We start from the raw sequence: 11,471 nt of genomic DNA, 5'->3' as shown, positions 1-11,471 counted from the left end.
ATTGCCAAAAGACCAAACAAGTCCTTCTTAGGAGAGGTACAACTAGAGTGTTCCTTAGAAGCAAAGACTGAAACTTCATCTCACATATTTTGGGCATGCTCTCAGGAAGGACCAGTCCTTGAGAAAGACATCACCCTAGGAAAGGTGGAGAGGCAGAGAAAGAAAGGTGAAGACCCTCAACAATGCAGACGGACACAGTGACTTTAACAATGGCTAGTGCATGGGAGAGATAGTGAGGATTGTGCAGGATAGGTCAAGGTTCACTTCTTTGTTCATAGTGTTGCTGTGAATTGTATTCAACTTGTTTGGTGCCAACCTAGCAACAAGAAAAATGAACAATGACAAGATTTGTTTTTCTGGGAACCTGATATTAAAACTGCTTTCTAAGGCCTATTGTAAATATTTTTTGCTAATACTATGAATTCTGATACCCCAGGCATAGACTCTTGAATCCTGTATCTGATCACAGAGTAAAAATCCTCCTAGAAATAGGTTGTGACATCCTACATTTGCCTGAGTACAGGGGACATTTTTTTCCTTTAGGCTAAATGGTTAGGTCAGCACAAAGGACAGAGAAACTGATGCTAGAAAAAGCAACTTTAAAATTCAACTTGGATTCTACATCAGTGTCAAGACTTTATTATAGGTGTTGTAACTAATATTATAAAACAAAATCTTTAGTGATGGTTGAAGGAAAAACCAATTTGCTTTGTAAACTTTCACTCAAATCACAGTTTTAAAAAGACAAATATTTTAATATAGAGCTAATACTCTGCTTTTAAGTTGCACTACTATATACATAGGGAGCTCTGGTAGCCTAGTGGCAAGACCCTGTGCTGCAATCTCTAAAGCACATGGTTCGAGGCCACCAGCAGCTCCACGGAAGAAGGATGAACAGTCTCCTGTGGGATTAAGTGCTTCTGAGAACCCGCAGGAGGGTTAGCTGTGGGTCGGTTCCGACTTTATGGTACACAACAACGACAATTTTATAATACATAGGGAACACTGGTGGCCTAGTGGCAAGAAGTAGTAATACAATCCCAAAGGTGCATTTTTCGAATCCACCAGCTGCTTTGCGGGAGAAAGATGGATAATCTCCTCCTGTGCAATTAACTACCTGTTAAAACCTGCCAGAGGGTCAGCTATGGGTCAGTCTGACTCAATGCTACACAACAACAACAACAATGTACATTCACAAAGTGCCTCAGATTTTAGACTCATACTTTTTTCCTTTCTCCTTTTGATCAAGAATTTAGAGTAAATCTTTTGATCACACATAGGGCAGTGTGCTTTCTTCTGCCTGGAAAGCTTCATTTCAGTTATCTCTTGGATAGCCATTTGCCTTAATTTTTAAGATTTTAAGATCCCAGATACTATTGTTATTTTAAGAATATTTAACCTATCTTTCCTCTGCTTAGATTTAACTGCATGTCTGTAATGACCTTTTTTGGGATAGACTTGTATGGAATAACACTTGACTACTATGTAATTGCCATGCTATTGTTGTGTGCTGTCAAGTAGGAACTGACTCATAGCTGACCCTTCAGGTAGTTTTCAAGGCTTTAATCCACATGGGAGGAAATTGCCCATCTTTCTCTTCAGAGCAGCTGGTGAATTAAAAAAGCTTGCCTTTGAATTGGCAACACAACTATGGCATTAGGAACTATGTAACTATGTAAACTGTGCAATTAGAAATCCTTTAAATTGGGAGCTCAAATTCATGGATAGAATATGTTATTCATACAGATGAGTCACCTTACTGGTGGCAGGTTGGTTTTTTAGTTCAAAACCCTGACAATTCACTCCTCCCCCAGAAACCAGCCATTATTCTTTAATAAGGAAGGAAGACCTAGGGAGACACTGAGTAAGATGGGTTCAATAATGTATACTGCACTGAAGCAGAGGAGGGAGAGAACCGTCTAAAAGAGAGATGTAACTGGGTATTTCTGTCATCACAGGAGACTAGAGCGAGGGCTGCATGGTGGAGGGGACCTGGGGGAGGGTTTGTAAAACAATGAAAGAATCTTTTCTTTTACTTTTCCATAATTTTTGGACTCATGTACTTATAACTTGTTAGTCAAATTTGTGTCTTCTAGGTTGCAACACCCCCATGATACATCTTGAAGGATATGTACATGTACAGCCAAGCACAATCAATAAGAGTGCATCTGAATTCCAAAATCAATCTCCATAATAGTCTATGTGTTTCCTACTGCCAAAGGGGCCCTTTAGAGTAGTGAGAGAAGATCTTCACCCTGAAACCCACACCGTCCCTTTTCAGCAGGAAGTAGCTAAGAGAATACGCCGTCCCCTTTTCCTTATGACTCAGGGTGAAGTCTCTCTCAGGGAGGAGTGATAGGGAATGGCAAAGGATACACTGACAAAGAAGATTAATCAGAACTGGCTTTGACAAGCACTGTGGCATTTGGACAAGAACAAACTGGGAGGAGGGTAGAGAGAATAGTGCAACAATGAATGAGTGGAAGCCCAAAATCTCTGTAAATGTTTATGGAAATTAATAAAATATAATTACAGGGAAAAAAAAAAAAAAAGGAAGGAAGACCAGTCATCATTATTCCTTAATAAGGCATGAAGACAATAAATAACAGCACAATAAACAAAGAGAAGATTGAAGTTGTCAAGGCTTTAATTTTACTTGGAACCGTAATCAACAAGCTGCTGCTCATAGAAGCAGCAGCCAAGAAATTAATTGACATGTTACGCTGGGCCATCTCATCTGTTGAAAAAGATCTCCTAAAAGTGCGATAGGACAGTAATTTATGTAAGATTTCCTTATTTTTATTTTCATGACAATAGCCAAAAGTATCACAGGTCTGTTTAATAAAAAATGTTCTAATCTAATACCCAGTAATTTGGCAACAAGCTAAAAAAAAATATATCAAAGAAGAGGAGACTTGGCAGCTCAGGAATGTGAAGCCCTGCTACCCTTTGGCAGATCTGTTGGGTGTCATTTTCTTCTTTGTGGTGGTGATTGTTAGGTGCCATTAAGTCGAGTGTGACTTATAGCGACTCTGTGAACAGCAGATCTGAACCCTGTCCTGTGCCATCCTCACTATCTCTTACACAGCCCATTGCTGCAGTCAGTGTGTCCATCCACCTGGTTGAGGGTCTTCCTCTCCTAGCCGTCCCTCTACCTTCCCAAGCATGGTGTTCCTTTCCAAGGAATAGCCTCTCTAGCAACATGCCCAAAGTATAAGACAAAGCTTTATCATCTTTGCTTCCAAGGAGCACTTTGACTTCACCCTCTCCAAGATATATCTATTTGTTCTTTTGGCAGTTATTGGGATATTCAGTACTCTTCTCCAGCACCACAGTTCAAAGGTATCAATTCTCCTGTCATTGTTATTCATTGTCCAGCCCTCAGATGCATAGTGAATAATTGAAAAGACCAAGGTCTGAATCAGTTGCACCTTAGTCTTCAAAATGATATGATTGCTCCTCAGTAATTTGGAGATGTCTCTGACTGCAGACTTTCGAAGTGTGGTGCATCTCCTGATCTCCTGACTGCCAGTACCAAGAATGTTAATTGTGGATCCAAATAAGATGAAGTCATTGGCAGTGTCAATCTTTTCTCTGTCTGTCATTTTCTTATATACTTATAGTATTTATCCAAGTATAACATTTTGCCAATAGGAATTCTTAAGGAAATCCTCCTGTCCAAAATGATCTTTACAAGAGAATTAAAGGATTCTTTCCTCCATCTGATCTTCTGTGAAGGTGGCAATGTCTTCGCTGATTCTTAACAGAGTGGTGGATATTTTTTCGAATGATATGTCCTAAGTCAGCAACTATGCACCAAGGAGCAAAGATTCTTACAAAGAAGTAGGTCATGATTTTCTTTTAAATGATTCCTGTTTTGTTGGCTTTATCTCTTGACCATTTTTTTCTTCTTTCTAAAAGTTTTAATTGTAAATCCAATGGAGATTTTCAGCATAAGAATGCAAGTTTAGAGGAACTACTATATGTCGTAATGTATATTGGCTAGTCATTCTTAGGCTATCTACGCAAGGTGTGATATTGTTGGTAACACAGAGTTGGAACCGACCCATAGCTGATCCTCTGGCAGGTTTTTAGAGGCAGTTAATCGCCTGGGAGTGGATTGCCCATCCTTCTCCCACAGAGCAGCTGGTGGGTTCGAACTACATGCCTTCAGGATTGCAGTGCAACTTCTTGCCACTAGGCCTCCAGAGCTCAAGCAAGGTAGAGGAGGGGCAATTTTTACATAAGAACAACTCATATCACTTCCAGTATTGTTGCTTGAGAGAAGAAGAGAATTATTAGTTCTACTGGCTGCTTCTTCAATATGAGGTGTGTGTGTGTGTGTGTGTGTGTGTGTGTGTGTGTGTGTGTAATTTAATCTCTGTTCAATAACAAACTCAAGGTATGGTACTAGAGGTCAAGCTGGTGTGAACGTAGTGGAGTGGTTGACAACAACTTGAGGAGCTGTGCTAAATTAGTTACTGGACTTAACACTGTTGTTGTTGTTGATTGCTGTCGAGTCTAGGATGACTCGTAGTGACCCTATGAACAAAAGGCCTGAAGCCTTTCTATAACCATCATCATTTCTCCAGGTTCATAGAGTTTCCAGAAACATGTGGTTTAGGAAGTGGATGCCAGTCTTGCTTACAAACCTGTCTTAAAACTGGGAGCTCCACCAAACACTGTTCACCATGGGCAGCCTTTATGGCATTTGACCCCCAATGGCATAAGGTTCACCTTCACAGTAAACCCAGATTACCTTAGTACAGCAACTTGACAGAAGAGTTCTGTACAACTTAGAAGAATGTTCCTCCAAAATGAAATGGCAATAGCAATAGGCCCTCAAGTCCAAGTGACATTTAAATACAAGGGCCCTCAAAGTTTCCAGAGGCATGTAGTTTAGGAAGTAGATGCCACTCCTGCTTCAAACTGAAATCAATCTGGGCACTCCATCAGACACTACCCAGTATGGATAGACAATTATAGTGTTTGACACAACACAGCTCCTCATCATCACAGCAAAAATTAATTACTATTTGTGGCCCGAGGTCCCTATCGCCTTTTTTAAATTCTGGCTCGCCCAAATACTGGTGGACTATGAGCTAGAGACCCCCAAGCCATCTGGAAAGTCCAACCTGCTGCCCTCAAATTGGGGTGAAAATAAAGCCAAAAGGACCCCGAGAACTCCTTACGTGACCCTCAGTAAGGAGGGAGAATCCACCAGCCAGCATAAAACTGATTCCGAATAGCCATCAGCCTGCAGACATAGCCAGGCATTACTGCCTTTTTAAATTCCAGCATGTCCAAATGTTGGTGAACTATGAGTTAACACTAGGTCAGAATTTTCATGGACTGTTTATTTGTTGTGTTGGATGGCATATCCAGAATTCAGTTAGATTGGCTATGCTTGTCACAGATTGAGCTAACTGAATCACAGAATTTCCATGCTAAGTTATAATAGAGGCTGCAAAAAGCACTAACAGCATATGGAATAAGGGCCTCATAATGAAGGAAAACAGCTTCTCTCCCAAAAAGATCAGAGCAGGGAGCATACAAATTACAGCTATGACTAAGTAAATCCTTGAGGCTGGCATGTAAGAGATAATTAAAATGACTGATGAAAACAATACAAAGATGCTTAGGGAGCTCTGCTGGCCTAGTGGCAAGAAGCTGCACTGCAATCTCAGAAGCACATGGTTCAAATCCACCAGATGCTCTGCTGGAGAAAGAGGGGCAATCTCTTCTTGGGCCAGTTGGATCCAATTCAACGGTACATAATAAGGAGAGAGAGAAAGAGAAAAGATGATAGCAATGCTAATTCAAATCATATAATGAAACTTCTAGGCAACATGTAAAGAGTTTACTAGTCAGTAGACTTAATTGGCAGAAATAGTGAAATTTCAAAGAAAATCAATGTTGAGAACAAAGCAGTGTGCTACAAAGTCAAAGCCCTGTGTTTTGAATCCACCCACTTCTCAGTGGGAGAAAGATGAGCAGTCTCCTCTCATGTGGTTTCCAGACTCTGAAAACTCAATGGACAGTCAACGTAACAGGTACAACACTAAGAATAATGTGAAGTCTACAAATTTCAAGGGCATGTAATAAGAACAAGATAACAAATGTAATGAAAAGCAATGTGAAATGTCGAAGGATGTGATCTTAACTCTGTGATCTTGGGGTAAACTCTCTGCCTCTTACACAGTCATCTTTTTCTGGCTTGAAGGAAATGTTGAGGGAAGTGAAATTTGAGCCTATTGATAGGTTTGACAGTTCCCTTATTGTTGTTGATTGCTGTGGAGTAGAGTATGACTCCTAATGACTCTATGAACAAAAGACCCTTCTGTAGCTATCGTTGTGTCTTCAAGTTCATAGAGTCTTCATAGGCATGTGTTTTAGGGAGTGGATGCCACTCCTGTTTCCAAACCTGTTTAACAACTGGGAGCTCCACCAAATACTGTCCACATTGGAGACCACTATGATAGTTGATATCCCAGTGGCACAAGGTTCAGCATCACAACAAACCCAGATTACCTCAGTACAGCAAATTGACTAAGAGTGATCTACAAAGCTGAAGAATGTTCCTCCAAATGTAACAACACTAGTCTCACTTAGCAGTGGTTAAGTGTTGTCAAGTAAGACTCGAAACATCACTATAAATAAAAGAAATGAACTCTGTTCTCTAATTAACATCATTTCTGTGTGATTATAGAGGTCCCCAAGTAAAACAAGCTTGGAAGCAGGAGTGGCATCCACTTCCGTAAGTAGCTTGCCTCCGGAAACCCTATGAACCTGGAGCAAGGATGAAAATCAAGTAAGTATTGAGGACTTTCATTCATAGGGTCGCTATGAGTCGCCTACGACTTAATGGCACTTAACAACATAGAGAACAGTTGACCTTGTGGACTGAAAGTGATGCTACCAAGCCAAAGGTGGGTGACTCTAATCTGCGGCCCTAGGCCTGTCTTTAACTGTTTTTGGTAAAACATTCTGCTAGGCTTTATAGCCCTGGTATGTCCACTTGCCATCCAGAGGTAACTTGTGGTCACTGTGAAGCTGAACACCGTGACACTGACGTGTCAAATGTGATAATGGTTCCCCATGGTGGACAGTGTTTGGTGGAGCTACCCAGTTAAAACAAGCTTGAAAGCAGGAGTGGCATCCACTTCTGTAAATAGCTTGCCTCTGGAAACCCTATGAACCTGGAGCAAGGATGAAAGTCACACAAGTGTCGAGGACTTTTGTTCATAGGGTCGCTATGAGTTGCCTACAACTCGGTGGCACTTAACAACAACAACAACAACATCATCAGAGTTTATAGAGTTTCCAGAAGCATTGGTTTTAGGAGGTGGATGCTACTCCTGCTTCCAAGCCGTAATCAATCTGGAAGCTGCTCCAAACACTGTCCGTGATGGGTTCACTTAGAAGCTATAATCTTCCTTAATTGTCAGGGATGAGTCAAAGTCTCAGCTCCCACTGTAGTTTAGCAGCACAGAGTTTACTTAAAAGAATAATGGTCCTTTCCATTAAGACTTGTAGAAATCTTTGCGATGACCAGCACACATAATCTTCTGGTTGGCTGTACTGGACAGGTTAGAACTTCATCAGATTTGCATTCACCAAAGGCCTTCTTGATGGATGAATTATGGATTTTTTGCATAATTAAATAAAGCTTAACGATATTTTAAAAAACTCGGAAATCTAAACTCATTGCCATCGAGTTGGAAAGGACTCTAGCACCCTCTCCTGCAGGTTTTCAGGGGTGAGGCACTGCCTTGGGTCAGCAGTGCTATTCCCTACAGACTCGGTCACTGAGCATCCATTTAAAAGACTCACTGGGCTGTGGAGTTGGTGGACTTGAGCCACACACCTTTAGCTTGACAGTGCAACTCCCTACTTCCTAGGTCTCCAGAGCAACTCCCTTTTAAAAGATAAGTTTGGGTTAAATTAGAGTCCACTATGATAATTGTCGATAGTTCTAGAGGGGCTTCAGGCCTTTTGTTCTTAGTGTTGCTATGAGTGGTGCTCAACTCAAAGGCAGCCAACAACAACAATAATAGTTAATAATTGTGCTGTTGGAGAAAAATGTTGAATACCCCATGTCCTGCCATAGAACAAACAGATAGGGCTTGGAGAAGGTGCAGCCAGAATGGTCCTTGGAGGCAACGATGATGAAGCTTTGTCTCACATACTTTGGGCATGTTGCTAGAAGAGGTTATTCCTTGGAGAGGGAGATCATGCTTGGAAGGGAGATGGCAAAGGGGAGGAAACTCTCAACCAGGTGGCTTGATACAGTGACTGCAGCAATGGGCCTGAAAGTGTCTGAGATTGTGAAACGGCATGGGCTAGGACAGGGCCCAGATTTTTTATTCATAGGGTTGCTATGAGTTGTGCTTATCTAACAACAACATAGTTAAGGGTCTTCTGATAACAATTTTATGAGGTGTTAATTTGTGTAATCCAAAATTAAGTGGCCCAAACACTTAACAATAAAAGAAGTATTGAGGTCCAAGGTAAGAAAGTTTAAGAGGTAGAAAATTTGTTTAATTTATTCTTGACTATTTCTTTCCAACATTGTGGGTAATAATGGCAAGAGAGTCTGAAAAAGTAGCAAAGATTGTTTCTTTATGACTTGGGCAGTGAAGTGGTTGTTTCTGTTGCTAAAAAGATTTTTGGAGCTCCTTAGGTAGAACTCCTTTGCCATGAGTGTGGAAATAACCTAATTGATCCATCAGAAACCAGAAAGAAAATCTTGAGATGATTAAGACACACTTTTAGCCATTGGAGGGAGGAAACTGCAGAAGATCAGTATGCCGTTTGAACACAGACCTATTGGGTAAATGAATCTCCCAAATGCAGTTAGACAAGAACTACCTGGATTATATTGGGAACCAATCAAACAGAATTTAACTACATAATCAGATGCATTAAAAAATGTGTCCAATTCCATTTTTCATTAGATCAATCAGCTTTTACTTCTCAGATGGTTTAAGGAGTGTAGGGCTTAAGCACAAAATACTTGCAAAGGGTTTAATATAACAGATTAGCCACTGGGTCCTCCTCAGCTGTCATATGCATAATTACACAGTAAATCTCATTTCTACAAGCCCTTGGTTCTTCCTTAAAAAGGAAAGAAGAAAAAAAATCCAAGCAAACACCAAGACATCAAGTCAATTCTTATTCGTAGTGGCCCTTAGTTGGTGGGTGAAGACAGTCCATCTCTTTTTCCTTGAGGAGCTGCTGGTGGATTTGAACCGCCAAAAATGGTAATGGATTTTGCCCTATGTAAGACCTAGTTTGATTTCTTGGCTGCTGCTTCCATAAGTGTTGATTGTGGATCCAAGTGAAATGAAAGCCTTGACAGCTTCAGTCTTTTCTCCATCTAGCATGATGTTGCTTAGTAGTCAAGTGGTAAGGGTTTCTGTTTTGTTGATGTTGAGGTGTAATCTAAAGGAGGTATTCTTTAGTCTTCATCAATAAGTGCTTCAGATCCTCTTCACTTCCAGCCAACAAAGTTGTGCCATCTGCATATTGAAAATTGTTGATGAGCCTTTCTGTAATCCTGCTGCTACATTCTTCTTCACGACTCTCAAAATATTTGCTCAGTATACAGATTGAGTAGATAAGGAGAAAGCACACAACCACGATGTATACTTTTCATTATTTTAAGCCTTGCAATATTCCCTTCTTTTTCAAACCACTGCTTCCCTGTCTATGTATGGGTTCTGCATTAGCACAATTGGTCTGGGATTCCCATTTTTCTGTGTTATCCACAATTTGTTATGATTCATGCTGTCAAATGCCTCTGCAGAGTCAGTAAAATGCAAGAAAATATCCTTCTGGTATATTCTGCTTTCAACCAAGATACAGCTAGTTTTAGCAGTTACATATCATATTCAACAACCTTTTCTGAATCCAGCTTGAATTTCAGGCAATTCTCTGTCAAGGTACTGCTCCAGTAATTTTAGAATAATCTTCAGCAAGATTTTATTTGAATGTGGTATTAATGATATTGTTCCATTATTTCCGTATTCAATTGAGTCATCTTTTTTAACACACACACACACACACACACACACACACTCAAGTATAGATTTCTTCCAGTCACTTGGCCAGGTAACTGTCTTCAAATTTTATAAGCACACACCTCAGTTAGTATTCCATCAATTCCTGGAGTAGATACATAGATTGATTGATGTTGTTGTGTTGTTGTTAGGTGCCATCGAGTTGAGTACAACTGATAGTGATCCTATGAACAACACATTTGAACTCTGATCTATCTTGTGCAGTTGTCACACTTTGACACACTTGAACCCAATGCTGCAGCCCCTGTGTCTGTCCACCTGGTTGAGGGTCTTCCTTTCCTTCACCATCCCGCCACCTTTTCAAGCATGCTGTCCCTTTCCAAGGAACAGCCTCTCCTAACAGCATGTCCAAAGTATGTGAGATGAAGCTCTGCCATTCTTGCTTCCAAGGAACAATCTGGCCACACCTTTCACAAACATATCTGTGTGGGGTTTTGGCAGTCCATGGGATCATCAGCACTTTCCCCAGCACCACAGTTCAAAGGCATCAAATTCTTTTTTCTGTTACCCTTATTCATTGTCCAACTCTCAGATGTATGACAAGTGACTGAAAACACCATGACCTTTTATAAGTACATTTTAGTCTTCAAACTGACATGATTGCTCTTCATTAATTTGGAGAGGCCTCTGATTGCAGAATTTCCAGTGCAGTAAGTTTTCTGATTTCTTGACTACTGGTACCCAGTATATTGAATGTGAATCCAAGTAGGATGAAGCCATTGACAGTTTCAGTCTTTTTTCCATCTTGCAAGATATTGCCTATCAGTCTAGTGGCAAGTATTTTTGTTGTCTTCACATTGAGATGCAGTCTATATTGAAGGCTGTGGTATTTGACTTTCTGCAGCAAGCACTTCAAGTCCTCCTCACTTTCAGCAAACGAGGTTATGTCATCTGCATAATGAAGGTTATTGATGAGTCTTTCTCCAATCCTGATGCCACATTCTTCTTCACAGAGTACAGTTTCTTGAATAATTTACTCAGCATACATGTTGAATAGGTATGGAGAAAGGATACAGCCCTGATGCACACCAGATAACACAACCTTGCTTGCCAAAACTAAGGAGGACTTGAGGCATTTGCTAGAGAAGGTCAAGAATTGCAGCCTTAAGTATGAATTGAAGCTCAGCATCAAGAAAGCAAAGACTCTTACCACTGGGCCAATTGGCAGCATCATGATAGAGGGTGAAGAGATTGAGATTCTTAACAAATTCAGCTTACTTGGCTCCACACTCAACACTTTTGATACCAGCATCCAAGAAATCAAAAGACAAATTGTACTGGGAAAGTTTCCTATGCACATCCAAAAACTTCTCCAGTAGGGTAAAAAGGGAAGCCACTGACTGGGAAAAAGTATTCGGTAATATCATATCAGATAAGGGACTTATATCC

This window comes from Elephantulus edwardii, unplaced genomic scaffold (assembly GCF_000299155.1).
Source record: "Elephantulus edwardii isolate Elephantulus edwardi_28Jun2011 unplaced genomic scaffold, EleEdw1.0 scaffold00077, whole genome shotgun sequence".
Lineage (NCBI taxonomy): Eukaryota > Metazoa > Chordata > Mammalia > Macroscelidea > Macroscelididae > Elephantulus > Elephantulus edwardii.
The sequence above is the reverse complement of the archived record's forward strand: the minus strand, read 5'-3'. Positions refer to the sequence as shown.